This window comes from Neophocaena asiaeorientalis, unplaced genomic scaffold, assembly GCF_003031525.2.
Source record: "Neophocaena asiaeorientalis asiaeorientalis breed wild unplaced genomic scaffold, Neophocaena_asiaeorientalis_V1.1 scaffold114, whole genome shotgun sequence".
Taxonomy (NCBI): domain Eukaryota; kingdom Metazoa; phylum Chordata; class Mammalia; order Artiodactyla; family Phocoenidae; genus Neophocaena; species Neophocaena asiaeorientalis.
In genome coordinates this window covers 8,465,143-8,482,235 of record NW_020173116.1, presented here as the reverse complement: position 1 = coordinate 8,482,235, position 17,093 = coordinate 8,465,143, and the positions used below count along the sequence as shown (strand labels likewise).

Below are 17,093 nucleotides of genomic sequence, written 5' to 3'. Positions count from 1 at the left end.
TGAGTGGGTGTGACATGAGCAGAGGCCGTAAGTAGGGCTGCACGGCTTGGCTTGGCGCTTGTGCTCACTGCTCATGCTGACCACCACAATAGAAATATATCCTGGAGAGCACTAGTTAAAGGAGGACACGTCCCTCCTCAATTAATCAATCTGCAGTTGACCTGTAGACCTGTGAGAAAGAAATAATGGCGAAAGTATTACTAATTTGATGAAAACTATAAACCAGCAGGTCCAAGAAGCTCAATGAACCCCAAGGACAAGACACAGCTGTCAGGCTTGGAGGGGAGACTCAGTGGCAGGCTTTGCTCTTGAAAAGAAATGTTGAGAAGCTTCAGGAGGCAAAAGGAAGAAACAGAAGGGAGGAGCCAGGGAGAATGTATGTCACTCTTTCCTCCTCCAGTGGCTCAGCAGCAGCTATTAAAATATCACCTGATGGGGACTTCCCTGGTGGTCCAGCAGTTAAGACTCCACACTCCCAATGCAGGGGACAGGGTTCGATCCCCAGTCATGGAACTAAATCCTGCATGCATGACGCAACTGAAAGATTCCCACATGCCATGACTAAAAAGATCCTGCATGCCACAGCTAAAGATCCCGCATGCCACAACTAAGACCCGGCGCAGCCAAATAAATAAATAAAATTTTTTTTTGGGGACTTCCCTGGTGGTCCAGCAGTTAAGACTCCACACTCCCAATGCAGGGGACAGGGTTCGATCCCCAGTCATGGAACTAAATCCTGCATGCATGACGCAACTGAAAGATTCCCACATGCCATGACTAAAAAGATCCTGCATGCCACAGCTAAAGATCCCGCATGCCACAACTAAGACCCGGCGCAGCCAAATAAATAAATAAATTTTTAAAAAAAAAAAACACACCTAATGAAGAGTATGTGAGGAGGATGGTGGGAGGGAATAAAGAGAGGAGCTGAATTTTCACCCAGACTAGCATGGAAAAACTAGACACAGCGCCAGGCAAACAGAGGATCCCAAGGGGCAAGGAGAATAGAAGGGTATCCCCCCGCCCCTAAGAGTTCTCAGAAATCCAGGGGAAGGTCTTTGGACAGCACCTGGCCACAGAATCAGAGGTGAGAGGCAACTTACTCTTGATTCCTGAGGTGGGCAGGCACCACCATACGCACAAGAGCTCAGCGGGGCTGACACAGTAGGTGCTGGGAACCTTAGTCCTCTTCCTGTCCTCTCTCTAAATATTCCTGACAGCCAAAGAAAACTGCCCAGGAACTCTTAGGAAGTAATGTAGAAAAACATTTTAATGTAATGCACTATTTAAGGTACCACCCTAGGCAGTACATATTGCCTGTGTCAAAACACTGGAAAAGCTTTCTATCGCCCAAAAAGAGCAGTCCTGGGAAAATGAGCAGACAGGAAAAAATTCAATCTGGGGGGGAAATTCTTCCAAGTACATATAAGAATCCAAAGCAGGCACAGAATAAAGAAATGATTGTACACGATGTATCTATTGCTGTCTTTGCAAGGAAGCAAGAAACAAGACAAAATTGTTCTCAGCCTACAACTACTTTTTGCTATCTCAGGGGAAGAGGACGATGTAAGAATTTGCCCCAAAATATGAGGCCTAAAAGTTCGTTAAAATTCACACATAATTAACTTATTTGTAGATACTATTACAATTCATTTATCAAACCCATTCCAAGAAGTGCAGATTCCTACAAACAGCTATTTATCAACAAGTATCACACATCAAAATTAAATGAAATAAGAACTTGTAGCTATGTGTTTATCTAATCTATCCAGTCTCCACTAATCTGAGTTGGAGTAGCCCAAAGGACTTCGGAAACTTTAGAGAATAATTTTAGCCTTTTAAATCTTGAATTGATAATAGGCACAAAGGCAATATAATTGGTCCATATTTTTAAAGGCTTTTTAATACATTGGCAAGGAAAGCTGCAGTAAGCAAACTGCTGATACAAATCAATCCTTTTTTTTTTTAAACATCTTTATTGGAGTATAATTGCTTTACAATGGTGTGTTAGTTTCTGACTTATAACAAAGCGAATCAGCTATACATATACATATATCCCCATATCTCCTCCCTCTTGCATCTCCCTCCCGCCCTCCCTATCCCACCCCTCTAGGTGGTCACAAAGTACCGAGCTGATCTCCCTGTGCTATACGGCTGCTTCCCACTAGTTATCTATTTTACATTTGGTAGTGTATATATGTCAATGCTACTCTCTCACTTCGACCCAGCTTACCCTTCCCCTTTACCATGTCCTCAAGTCCATTCTCCATTCTCTACATCTGCATCATTATTCCTATCCTGCCCCTAGGTACTTCATAGCCATTTTTTTCTTTTTTAGATTCCATATATAGGTGTTAGCATATGATATTTGTTTTTCTCTTTCTGACTTACTTCACTCTGCATGACAGACTCTAGGCCCATCCACCTCATTACAAATAGCTCAATTTCATTTCTTTTTATGGCTGAGTAATATTTCATTGTATAAATTGCCACATCTTCTTTATCCATTCATTTGTCGATGGACACTTAGGTTGCTTCCATGTCCTGGATATTGTATACAGAGCTGCAGTGAACAATGTGGTACATGACTCTTTTTGAATTATGGTTTTCTCAGGGTATATGCCCAGTAGTGGGACTGCTGGGTTGTATGGTAGTTCTATTTTTAGTTTCTTAAGGAACCTCCATACTGTTCTCCATAGTGGCTGTATCAATTTACATTCCCACCAACACTGCAAGAGGGTTCCTTTTTCTCCACACCCTCTCCAGCATTTATTGTTTGTAGATTTTTTGATGATGGCCATTCTGACTGGTGTGAGTTGATACCTCACTGTAGTTCTGATTTTCATTTCTCTAATGATTAGTGATGCTGAACATTCTTTCATGTGTTTGTTGGCCGTCTGTATATCTTCTTTGGAGAAATGTCTATTTAGGTCTTCTGTCAATTTTTGGATTGGGTTACTTGTTTTTTTGATATTGAGCTGCATGAGATGCTTGTAAATTTTGGAGATTAGTCCTTTGTCAGTCGCTTCATTTGCAAATATTTTCTCCCATTCTGAGGGTTGTCTTTTCGTCTTGTTTATGGTTTCCTTTGCTGTGCGGAAGCCTTTGTTTCATTAGGTCCCATTTGTTTATTTTTGTTTTTATTTCCATTTCTCTAGGAGGTGGGTCAAAAAGGATCTTGCTGTGATTTATGTCCTAGAGTGTTCTGCCTAGGTTTTCCTCTAAGACTTTCACAGTGTCTGGCCTTACATTTAGGTCTTTAATCCATCTGGAGTTTATTTTTGTGTATGGTATTAGGGGGTGTTTTGATTTCATTCTTTTACATGTAGCTGTCCAGTTTTCCCAGCACCACTTACTGAAGAGGCTGTCTTTTCTCCATTGTATAGTCCTGCCTCCTTTATCACAGAGAAGGTGACCATAGGTGTGTGGGTTTATCTCTGGGCTTTCTAACCTGTTCCATTGATCTATATTTCTGTTTTTGTGCCAGTACCATACTGTCTTGATTACTGTAGCTTTGTAGTATAGTCTGAAGTCAGGGAGCCTGATTCCTCCAGCTCCGTTTTTCGTTCTCGAGATTGCTTTGGCTATTCGGGTTCTTCTGTGTTTCCATACAAATTGTGAAATTTTTTGTTCTAGTTCTGTGAAAAATGCCAGTGGTAGTTTGATAGGGATTGCATTGAATCTGTAGATTGCTTTGGGTAGTAGAGTCATTTTCACAATGTTGATTCTTCCAATCCAAGAACATGGTATATCTCTCCATCTGTTTGTATCATCTTTAATTTCTTTCATCAGTGTCTTATAGTTTTCTGTATACAGGTCTTTTGTCTCCAGAGGTAGGTTTATTCCTAGGTATTTTATTCATTTTGTTGCAATGGTAAATGGGAGGGTTTCCTTCATTTTTCTTTCAGATTTTTCATCATTGGTGTACAGGAATGCAAGAGATTTCTGTGCATTAACTTTGTAACCTGCTACTTTACCAAATTCATTGATTAGCTCTAGTAGTTTTCTGGTAGCATCTTTAGGATTCTCTATGTATAGTATCACGTCATCTGCAAACAGTGACAGCTTTACTTCTTCTTTTCCGATTTGGATTCCTTTTATTTCTTTTTCTTCTCTGATTGCTGTGGAGAAAACTTCCAAAACTATGTTGAATAAGAGTGGTGAGAGTGGGCAACCTTGTCTTGTTCCAGATCTTAGTGGAAATGCTTTCAGTTTTTCACCATGAGAACGATATTGGCTGGGGGTTTGTCATATATGGCCTTTATTATGTTGAGGTAAATTCCCTCTATGCCTACTTTCTGGACAGTTTTTATCATAAATGGGTGTTGAATTTTGTCAAAAGCTTTTTCTGCATCTATTGAGATGATCATACGGTTTTTCTCCTTCAATTTGTTAATATGGTGTATCTCATTGATTGATTTGTGTATACTGAAGAATCCTTGCATTTCTGGGATAAACCCCACTTGATCATGGTGTATGATCCTTTTAATGTACTGTTGGATTCTGTTTGCTAGTACTTTGTTGAGGATTTTTACATCTATGTTCATCAGTGATATTGGCCTGTAGTTTTCTTTCTTTGTGATATCTTGCTCCCAAAGTCCACCGCCTCTATTTGGGATGATTCATTGTCTATTCAGGTATTCCACAGATGCAGGGTACATCAGGTTGATTGTGGAGATTTAATCCGCTGCTTCTGAGGCTGCTGGGAGAAATTTCCCTTTCTCTTCTTTGTTTGCACAACTCCCTGGGTTCAGCTTTGGATTTGGCACTGCCTCTGCGTGTAAGTCACCTGAGGGCGTCTGTTCTCCGCTCAGACAGGACGGGGTTAAAGGAGCAGCTGATTCGGGGGCTCTGGCTCACTCAGGCCTGGGGGAGAGAGTGGTATGGAATGCGGGGCCAGCCTGCTGTGGCAGAGGCTGGCATGACGTTGCACCAGTGCGCACCGTGCGTTCTCCCGGGAAACTGTCCCTGGATCACAGGACCCTGGCAGTGGCGGGCTGCACAGGCTCCCGGGAGGGGAGGTGTGGACAGTGACCTGTGCTCGCACACAGGCTTCCTGGTGGCTGCACCAGCAGCCTTAGCATCTCATGCCCATCTCTGGTGTCCGTGCTGATAGCCGCAGCGTGCGCCCGTGTCTGGAGCTCGTTTCGGCGGTGCTCTGAATCCCCTCTCCTCGCGCACCCCGAAACAATGGTCTCTTGCTTCTTCGGCAGCTCCAGACTTTTTCCCAGACTCTCTCCCGGCTAGCCGTGGTGCACTAGTCCCCTTCAGGTTGTGTTCATGCAGCCAACCCCAGTCCTATCCCTGGGATCCGACTTCCGAAGCCTGAGCCTCAGCTCCCAGCCCCCACCCGCCCCAGCGGGTGAGCAGACATGCCTCTCAGGCTGGTGAGGGCTGGTCGGCACTGATCCTCTGTGCGGGAATCTCTCCGCTTTGCCCTCTGCACCCCTGTTGCTGTGCTCTCCTCTGTGGCTCTGAAGCTTCCCCACCTCCGCCACCCGTAGTCTCTGCCCACAAAGGGCCTTCCTAGTATGTGGAAACCTTTCCTCCTTCACAGCTCCCTCCCACTGGTGCAGGTCCCATCCCTATTCTTTTGTCTCTGTTTTACCTTTTTTCTTTTGCCCTACCCAGGTACGTGGGGAGTTTCTTGCCTTTTGGGAGGTCTGAGGTCTTCTGCCAGCATTCAGCAGGTGTTCTGTAGGAGTTGTTCCACATGTTGATGTATTTCTGATGTACTTGCAGGGAAGAAGGCGATATCCAGGTCTCACTCCTCTGCCATCTTGAATGTCTCCTCACAACTCAATCTTTTATTTGCTTTCTAATTATATCACTGGACCTACCCAAATCTATACTAATAAACAGAGTAGGGGAGGAGTGGAGAAAAGAAAAAAGAGAAAGGAAGAAAGGAAAATATATTGGGGGCAAAAAATGAAAAGCTTTAAATGCCAGTGTATAGTATGAGAAAAAGCATGTGTTGAATAAGACAGCACAGAAACCAAGAATACATGTGCTCACATGTGTGTGTGTTGAAAAAGTGTGTGTTGAATAAGACAGCACAGAAACCGAGAATATACGTGCTCACCACTTAGAATATTCAGTCCAGCAATACACAAAATGAAGGTTTATTCGGATAACATCAAACCCATTTTTCACATCTACAGTAAATATACAGGGCAGAGAGAAAAACAAATTGAATGTCAAAAGGTCATTACCAATCAAGAGTAGAGTGCGACAGGGCAATGAAGCAGAGTAGATGGCCCAGGGCAAGCCCATCACCTACAGGAATGTAATATTGATACATTGCAAAGGAATCCACATACATCAGTGGTGAAAGAAAGATTAATAAGTGAATGGTGTGAATATATTTTTTGGTGGTGTATTTCTTTCTGTACTTTAGACTTCTGGGGGAGATAGATTTCTAGTAGTGAAAATACCGGATCAACATGATTAAACATTTTGGGGCCATGACTCACACTGAATTGCTTTCCAAAAAAAGTTTTAAGACAATCTAAGTCACATCAGCAGTGTATATGAAATACACACTTCACTGAACCTGAATTAGCATAAAAATAATATCTCATTGTTTCCAGCTGAATTTGCTTTGATAAAGAAATTAATGTCAATTAGTAGTGAACAGTACTGAAACTGAACATTTTTGTATTTAACTTCTTTTGCCCATTTATCTGTTGGGGTCTGCCAACTTGGTTCAGAAAGGCAAGAGGGAGAGCATCACAAACTATCACCCAGAGAAAACTTATTTGCAGGAACCACTCTCAGTAACAGCAAAGAAGAGTGCCTTTAGCCATGAAGCATAGCCCCTTCCCCACACCATCTCCCATATGAACCACCAGCAGATACCTATCTTGTGTCCTTTCAGTGGTGAATAATAAAGAGGAAGCCAGCACACAGCATCCAAAGAAGAACATAAGAAAAAAATGAGGGAAAGAGCAGCAAAATTACCAAGAGATAATAACACTCACTAAAAACGTTATCAGGGAATACATGAAAATTATGATCCAATATTTCACCATGAATTTAAAAATGTATATGAAGCCATCATCTCCTTGAAGGAAGAAAACAAAGCAGACATGCAAAAACTCAAGAATGTGATGGCAAGATAACAGGAAGAAGAAAAAAAATCACAGAAATTAAGATGAAAACATTAGAGAGAAAATAATAGGAGACAGTCAAAGGAGAGCTATCATACTTTATACATAAAGTGAGTCACCAAAGAAGAAAACCAGCCTGGCACAACGGTTAAGAAAATGAAGTGTTTGACTTCAGGTCAATGAAGTGAATGTGAATTTGGACAAGTTTCTTAACCACTTTCTTTCTTGGTTTCCCCGTCACTAAAATAAGGATAATGTTAGTACCTACTCCATGGGGCTGTTAGGAAGTTTAAGTGGGTTAAAATTTGATAAGAGGCTGGAACAGTGCCTGGCATATTCCAAGCAATGTCCAAGTATTTGTTAAATTTAAAAATAGTAATAAATAGAACAACAGAGCAGAAGAAGTATTTTAAAGTATAATTCAAGGAAACCTGCCTGAAATAGAAGTCTTAGATGTTCATATTAAAGGGCACACTACATACCAGGGAATATCAACCACAGCAGTCAACGCTGAGACATATCCTAGGACTTAGTGGATTTAAAGATAAAAAAAAGAATCCTTTGGAGCAAAATGGCTGAACAAGATATCCCTTGATCATATCCTTGCCTCAACAACAATAATTTGGCATCCACCCACGGACAAAAGTGCCTTCATAGGAGCTTTGAAAGTGTCTTCATAGGAGCTTTGGGATCCAGGTAGGAGATTGTGAAGTCCAAGACCAAGGAGAGGTGTTTTGAGAAGGCAGGTCTGCCCCATGCTGCTGACTTACCAACCATGCTCCCCGCTACAGAAACAGAAACAGCTTTGTGCCCCTGAGAACTTGACTACAGCCCTGTTTGGCTTGGTCCTGTCTCCAGCACCATATGCCAAAGGACCCAGGAGGAGCCATGCTCACCCGAGCATCAGGTCATAGACATACAGCCCTCGGTCCCAGCTATGGACCCTATTGGCCCATGAACCAGTTCCAGCCCCTCTTGGCCACAGTCTGGGAGCCCCTGGAGTTAAGCCCCCAAACTCAGTCAGACTGTAGATTCTGAAGAGGCCCTGTAATTCGGCTCCAGCCCATCCCAGCCATTGTCCACAGTCTTGCTGGCACAGGAATCCTGCAGGAGAAATACCTGTCTATACCCCCAGAGATCCAGAAAGGGCCCCATACTTGCCTCTAACCCCCTCACAGCCTCCATCTGCCAGCAGTCCTTAGGGGCCAGGGCCCCAGTGGGAGACTCTCCAGTCTGAACCCCCAGAAGGGCCCTGTACTGGGCTCCAACCTCAACACAGCTTCAGTCCACCAGCAGACCTGCCAGCAAGGGACCCAGTAGTACACACTACTGTCTGTGCTCCAAGAGACTCTGAAAAGGACATATACTCAGTTCCAGGCCTTCCCAGCCTCAGTCCACACCACTGAGCCCAACCTGCCCAGGGACCTGGTGGGAGATATACACATATGTGCCTCCAGGGCCAGGTCTGCAGACCTCAAACATGGCTATAGAATCTCAAACAACCTTTGGGCCCCATTCCAGCCCCTCTCAGCCATGGTCCAGGGCCACTCCTGCCCACCTAGGGGCCCATCCAGTGACCAGGCATCAGTCCTCCCAGGGATCTAGTGAGAGCCATGCCCCCTGCACACCTAGTAATTGACCTGCTGTCTAAAGACCCAACTGTGGAACCTGAAGAGGATCCTTATCCCAGAACACCCTACTGAACAAGGTACTGGAGGCAGTCCCATTCACCCAGAGACCAGACAGGATCCACACCTGTCCCAGCCCCTGATAACAAGCCTGCCTACTGAAGATCCCACTACAGACCCAGCAACAGCCATATAACTGGGTCTAACTCAGCACAACTGAGATTTCAGAGGTAGTCCATCAGCCCAGGGAACAGACAGGAGAAGGTTTTTACCTATTGAAACCAGTCTGTAAAGACTGGAAGAAGTGTATGCTTCTTCAAATGTACAGATACCAATGCAAGGCTACATGAATCATTAAGAATCAGGCAAAGATGACACCATCAAAGGAATTAATAAAGCTCCAGTAACTGACCCCAAAGAAATGGAGACCTACAGATTACTTGAAAAAGAACTCAAAATAATAATCTTAAAGAAACTCAGTGAGGGCTTCCCTGGTGGCGCAGTGGTTGAGAGTCCACCTGCCAATGCAGGGGACGGGGGTTCGTGCCCCAGTCCAGGAAGATCCCACATGCCGCAGAGCATCTGGGCCCGTGAGCCATGGCTGCTGAGCCTGCGCGTCTGGAGCCTGTGCTCTGCAACGGGAGAGGCCACAACAGTGAGAGGCCCACATACTGCACAAAAAAAAAAAAAAAAAAAAAAAAAAAAAAAAAGAAACTCAGTGAAATGCAAGAACACAGATAACTAAACAAAATCAGGAAAACAATGCATGCATGAACAAAATGAGTTTAATAAAGAAATAGAAACCATAAAAAAGAACCAAAACAGAAATCCTGAACCTGAAGAATACAATGTCAGAACTGAAAAATTCTATAGAGAGCCTCAACAGTAGACTTGATCATGAAGCAGAATCAGAAAACTTGAAGACAGATCATTTGAAATTAGCCGATTGTAAGAACAAAAAGGAAAAAGAATGAAAAAGAGTGAAGAAAACCTATATGTATTATGGGACACCTTCAAGCAAATGAATATTCACAATATAGGAGTCCCAGAAGGAAAAGACAGAAAGGAGCAGAAAGATTATTTAAAGAAATAATAGCTGAAAATTTCCCAAATCTCGAAAGAGATATGGACATCTAAGTAGAAGAATCTCAAAGGATCCCAAGGACCCCAAGCAAGACCAACCCAAAGAAGATCACTCTGAGACACACTATCATCAAAATGTAAAAAGTCAAAGACGAAGAGAAAATTTTGAAAGCAGCAAGAGAAAAATGAGTTACCATGAACAAGGGAACCCCCATAAGGCTATCAGCAGATTTCTCTGCAGAAAGTCTGCAGGCCATGAAGGAATGAGCTGATATGAAATATTCAAAGTGCTAAAAGCAAAAAACTGCCAACCAAGAAAACTATACCCAGCAAAACTATCCTTCAGAAATGAAGGAGAGATAAAGAATTTCACAGACAAACAAAAGCTAAGGAAGTTCATCATCACTACATCTACCTTACAGAAATGCTAAAGGGAGTTGAAATGAAAGGATGCTAAGTAACAACTTAAAAATACATAAAAGTATAAAACTCACTGGTAAAGGTAATTATATAGTTCAATTCAGAATACCCAAATGCTGTAATCATGGTGTGTAAATCACTTTTATCTCTAGCACAGAAGTTAAACAATAATATTAAAAACAACTATAATAAGCTACAATAATAAATAAGCTACAATATGTATAAGCTATAATTATATACAGTATATAAGCTACAATAATTTGTTAATGGATGCACAAGATAAAAAGATCAATAGCATAAAATGTGGGGAGGAGAGAGTAAAAGAGTAGCTGTTTTGTATGCAATTGAAAGTAAGTTGTTATCAGCTTAAAATAGACTGTTATATCTTACAAGATGTTTTATGTAAGCCTTGTGGTGGCCACACATATACAAAAAATACAACAAAGACCTTTAGTAGTTACACAAAAAATAAAGGAATTAAAGCATACCATTACAAAAAATAAATCACAAAGGAAGACAGCAAGAGAGGAAGAAAGGAACAAAATAACTAAAAAAGTCATAAAATAACATAATGGTAATAGTAAGTCCTTATCTATCAATAATTACATTAAATGTAAATGGACTAAATTCTCCAATCAAAAGACACAAAGTGGCTGAATGGATAAAAGAAACATCCAACAACATGCTGCCTATAGGAGACTCACTTTAGCTTTAAGGACACACACAGGTTGAAAGTGAAGGGATGAAAAAAGATGTTCCATGCAAATGGTAACCAAAGGAGAGCAGAAGTGGCTATACTTATAACAGATAAAATAGCCTTTCAGTCAAAACTGGTCACAAGAGACAAAGAAGGTCACTATATAAAAGGGGACCAAGTGATAAAGAGACCAAGTCATTAAGAGGATATAACAATTGTAGGTATATATGCACCCAACATTGAAGCACCTAAATATTTAAAGCAAATATTAATAAAACTGAAGGGAGAAATAGATAACAATGTAATAATAGTAGGGAACTTCAATACCCCACATTCAACAATGGTTACATCACCCAGACAGAAAGTAAATAAGGAAACACTGTACTTGAACTATTCCTTAGACCAAATGGACCTGAGACGCATACAGAACATACCACCAACAGCACCAGAATACACATTCTTCTCAATTGCATCTGAAACATTCTCCAGGATAGATCATATATTAAGTCACAAAATAAGCTTTAGCAAATGTAAGGAAACAAATCATACCAAGTATCTTTTCCAACCATAATAGTATGAAACTAGAAATTAATCAAAAGAGGAAAATGGAAAATCCACAAATGTGTGGAAATTAAACAACACACTCCTGAACAAATGAGTCAAAAAAGACATCAAAAAAGAAATCAAAAAATCTTGAAACAAATAGAAATGGAAAATCAGAACAAAAAAAAATCAAAACTTATGGAGTGCAGCAAAAGCCATTCTAAGAGGGAAGTGTATAGCAACAGCACCTACATTTAAAAGATAAAAAGAAAGATCACAGATAAAGGACCTAACTTTACACCTCAAGGAACTAAAGAACTAAATGAGCCCAAAGATGGCAGAAGTAACAAAGATCAGAGCAGAAATAAACGAAATATAGACAGGGAAAGCAATAGAAAAGATCAACAAAACTAAGATGGTATTCTGAAAAGATAAAATTGACAAACCTTTAGCTAGACTAAGAAAAAAGAGCAAAGACTCAGTGATCATGGGTTGCCTGTGCCCTGGTCATCGATAGTACAGGGAGAGGAGTTACTGAAAGACATTTTTCCATGTTTGAAGGGCCCAGTTGTCCCTTCCAAACCCTGGATCTTTCACACACTCTCTTTTTTCTCCTGCCATTCCCTTCAGAGCTCAGGCCTTTGCTGCCCCCCTCCGTGATATGGTGACCAGGCTAGCGCCCTGATTGCAGGGGTTCACTTTGTCTTTGAAGTTAAGGAGTCTCTTGGCAGAAACCAGTCAATACATCTATATTTGGATCTCACACTGGAACGAGTTCAGATCGGTTCGGTGGGAGGTAGAAACCCTGTGACAGTGCCTTTGCTTAGTAGACTCCACAGATGCAACATGGTGCCCCCAAGAGGCATGTCTGGCTCCCAGATAACAGGTCAGCCTTAGATCTGGAGATTGTTGAGGAAGTCCCATGAGTCAGTGACCTTGGGGTGACCTGGGATCTGGGATTGCTGGTATATCTCCCCAAGATTCCTATTGTTCGTGGACACCAGTGGGGCAGAGAATGGACAGTGAGGTCTCCATGTGAAGAGCTCCCTGCTGCCTGCTCAGAGCATCACAGGAGAACTGTTCACTCAGCATGAGAGATCAGGGGCAAAGCGCTGGGACTGGGGGCTTGGCGTCCCCTTTAGCTGGCTCTGAGTCCTGACAGCAGTGCCCTTGGAGGGCCAGGGAAGGCTGGCCCTGGTCCCTCTGCTGTGCCTGGATGACTTCAATAACCAAGAGTTTTTTTCTTGAGTTGGCAGCTGTTCGTCATCATCATTTTCTCTCCATCCATCCATTCAATAAACCATATGGACCCACCCACCCCCCAAAAAAGAGCAAAGACTCAAATAAAATTAGAAATGAAATCTAAATATGACACAATAGAAATACAAAGGACCATAAGAGACTATTATAAATAATCACATGCCAACAAATTGGATAACCTAAAAGAATGGATAAATTCCTAGAAATATAGAAACTACCAACACTGAATCATGAAAAAAAAGAAAATCTGGGCCAGGTGCCTGGAGGCACGTCGGCTGGGCCTTTGGTGGGCTTTTCGGGGACAAGGATGGCTATGGCCAGTGATTTCTACCTATGCTACTACGTAGGGCACAAGGGCAAGTTTGGATACGAGTTTCTGGAGCTTTAGTTTTGGCCAGACTGAAAACTTAGATATGCCAACAACAGCAATTATAAAAATGATGTCATGATCAGAAGGGAGGCTTATGTACACAAGAGTGTAATGGAAGAACTGAAGAGAATTATTGATGACAGTAAATTACAAAAGAAGATGATGCTTTGTGGCCTACCTCTGACAGGGCTGGCCAACAGAAGCTTGAAATTGTAATTGGAGATGAACACATTTCTTTTACTACATCAAAAATAGGTTCTCTTATTGATGTTAATCAGTCAAACTATCCTGAAGGCCTTCGAGTATTTTACTATTTGGTACAGGACGTGAAATGTTTAGTTTTTAGTCATACTGGATTACATTTCAAGATTAAACCAATCTAAATTGTAAAAAAAAAAAAAAAAGAAAATCTGAACAGATTAAGAATTAATACCAATCCTCCTCAAGCTCTTCCAAAAAACTGAAAAAGAGGGAGCACTTCCAAGCTCATTTTATGAGGCCAGCACTACCCTTATACCAAAGCCAAATAATGACACTACAAGAAAAGTTTATTATAGACTAATATCACTAATGAATATGTATGCAAAAATTCTCAACAAAATACTAGCAAACCAAATTCAACATCACATTAAAAGGTTCATACACCATGATCAAGTAGGATTTATCCCTGGGATGCAAAGATTGTTCAACATACACAAATTAATAAATGTGATACACCAAATCATGATTCTCTCAATAGATGTAGAAAAAGCATTTCACAAAATTCAACATTCTTTCATGATAAATGAACATGAAGTGAACTCTCAAGAAATTGGGTACAGAAGGAATATACCTCAACATAATAAAAACCATATATGACAAACTCACAGCTAACATACTCAGTGGTGAAAGGTTGAAAGCTTTCCCACTAAGATCAGGAACAAGAAAAGAGTTTCCACTCTCACTACTCCCATTCAGCATAGCACTGGAAGTCCCAGCAAGAGCAATAAGGCAAGAAAAATAAATAAATACATCCAAATCAGACAGGCAGAAGTAAAACAGTCTCTGTTTGCAGATGATATGATCTTAAAAACTCCACCTAAAAACCTATTACAACTAATAAACAAATTCAGTAAAGTTGCAGGATACAAAATTAACAGGCAAAAATCAGTTGTGTTTCTATATACTAACAACAAATTATCTGAAAAAGACATAAAGAAAACAATCCTACTTACAATAGCATCAAAAATAATAAAATACTTAGAAATAAATTTAACCAAGATGTTGAAAGATCTGTACACTGACAAATTATAAGACTGATAAAATAAATTGATGAAGACACAAATAAATGGAAAAATATCTCTTGTATGTGAATTAGAATAATTAATATTGTTAAAATGTCTATATTACCAAAAGCCATCTATAGATTCAAGGCAATTCCTATTAAAATTCCAAAGGGGGCTTCCCTGGTGGCACAGTGGTTAAGAATCTGCCTGCCAATGCAGGGGACAGGGGTTCGAGCCCTGGTCCGGGAAGATCCCACATGCCGTGGAGCAACTAAGCCCGTGCGCCACAACTACTGAGCCTGTGCTCTAGAGCCCACGAGCCACAACTATTGAGTACGTGTGCCACAGCTCCTGAAGCCCGCACGCCTAGGGCCTGTGCTCCCAACAAGAGTAGCCCCCGCTCGCTGCAACTAGAGAAAGCCCATGAGTAGCAACGAAGACCCAACGCAGCCAAAAATTAAATAAATTAATCAATTAATTTTTTAAAATTCCAAAGGCATTTTTCACAGAAAAGAAAAAACAATCCTAAAATTCATATGGAACCACATAAGACCCTGAATATCCAAAGCAATCCTGGGAAATAAGAACAAAGCTGGAGGCATCATGATTCCTGATTTCAAGCTCTATTACAACACAATAGTAATCAAAACAATATGGTACTGGCATAAAAGTGACACACAGACCAATGGAACTGAATAAAGAACCCAGAAATAAACCCATGCATATACAGAAAACTAATACCTGACAAGGGAGCCAAGAATCCTCAACAGAAAAATTATAGTCTCTTCAATAAATGGTGTTGGAAAAACTGAATATGCCCATGTGGAAGAATGAAATTGGACCCCTATATTACACCACTCACCAAATTAACTTGAAACAGATTAAAGACTTAAACATAAGACTTGAAACTGTAAAATACTAGAGGAAAACATAGGGGAAAAGCTCCTTGATACTGGTTTTGGCAACAATTTTTTTGGATATGACACCAATAGAGCAAGCAACAAAAGCAAAAATAAACAAGTGGGGCTACATCAAACTAAAAATCTTCTGCACAGCAAAAGAAACAATCAGCAAAATAAAAGTCAACTTACAGAATGGAAGTAAATATTTACAAACCATCTATCTTAGAGGAAGTTAATATGCAAAATATGTAAGGAACTCATACAACTTAATAGCAAAATACAAACAATCCAATTAAAATGGACAAAGGATTTGAATAGATATTTTTCCAGAAAAGACATACAAATGGCCAAATATTATTTACAATATTCAAGACATGGAAGTAACCGAAGCATCCACTGACAGATGAATGGATAAAGAAAATGTGATTTTATATATTTTTTATGGGTCCAAAAATTTGAAGTATATCAATGTAGTATTACTCATCCATGAGAAAGAAGGAAATCCTGTCATTTGCAACAACATGGATGGACCTTGAGGGCATTACGCTAAGTGAAATAAGCCAGATAGAGAAAGACAAATACTGTATGACCTCACTTATATGTGGAAACAAAAAAAGCCAAACTCATAGAAAGAGAGAGTAGAATGGTGGTCGCCAGGGGCTGGGGCTGAGAGAAATGGGGAGAAATTGGCCAAAGGGTACAAACTTTCAGTTACTAGATGAATAAGTCCTGGGGATCTAATGTACAGTGTGGTGACTATATTTAACAATACAGTATTATACACTTGAAGGTTTCTAATTGAATGTTCTCACCACACGCAAAAAAACGTAATTATGTGAGGTGATGGATGCATTAACTAAGCTTATTGTGGTAATCATTTCACAATATATATGTGTATTACATTGTACACCTTAAATTTTCTCAATACTGTATGTCAATTTTATCTCAATAAAGCTGGTGGAATAAAAGGAACCTCTGAGCAACCAGGCAAAAAGATAAAGTCGCTTACAAAAGAAAAAAATCAAGTTGGCCTTGGATTTCTTCTCAGCAGCACACACTACGAGAAGACACTGCAGCACCACCCATAACACACACAAGACAAACAAAAAGTGAGCCAAGGGCGTTCTATCCAGCCAAGCTGTCCTTTAAGTATAAAAACGTAGAAAAGAACATTTGGAAACCCTGGGAATATTGCTCCTCTGATTCCCTCCTTGAGGAAACTATTAGAAGATAAATTTTAGCCAACCAAGAAGTGGCTGGGGAAACCAAAGGAGATGGACTACAAGTGAGAACAGAATGTACTTAATAGCAGAAATATTAAAACTAAAACAAACATGGGAATTGGGATGACAGAAGAAAAGTAAAGGTGATAAAAAAAAACTTAGTCTTTAAGGGCTTCCCTGGTGGCACAGTGGTTGAGAGTCCGCCTGCCGATACAGGGGACACAGGTTTGTGCCCCGGTCCAGGAAGATCCCACATGCCACGGAGCGGCTGCACCCGTGAGCCATGGCCACTGAGCCTGCGCGTCCGGAGCCTGTTGCTCCGCAACGGGAGAAGAACTTAGTCTTTAAGTTGCTTACCTAGTAGTAATAACGGTAGGGTAACCCACGGGATGATGATGGTCATGGCAGTAACAGCAGTTATAATTATTGACTGGCTAACCATGAGCCAGGTACTACATAAAACACTGTGTGTGTGTGTGTGTGTGTGTGTGTGTGTGTATACACACAGTGTTTCATACAGTGTATACACACATATACTCATATATACACACACGCATATATATATATATATATATATATATATATATATATAT

The 17,093-nt window shown here is 40.8% G+C and overlaps 1 protein-coding gene, 1 non-coding gene and 1 pseudogene across 2 annotated transcripts in view; 2 read left to right on the top strand and 1 right to left on the bottom strand.

The window, feature by feature from the left end:
* VWA3B (von Willebrand factor A domain containing 3B) overlaps positions 1-17,093 on the bottom strand; it is a 206,246-nt gene that overhangs the window by 136,913 nt on the left and 52,240 nt on the right. The gene's annotated exons all lie outside the window — the stretch shown is intronic.
* On the top strand, positions 11,958-12,080 carry LOC112399080 (small nucleolar RNA SNORA71). Its single transcript, XR_003003158.1, has one exon. It is a non-coding gene; the product is annotated as a small nucleolar RNA SNORA71 (small nucleolar RNA).
* LOC112398953 (protein mago nashi homolog 2 pseudogene) lies at positions 13,048-13,493 on the top strand (annotated as a pseudogene).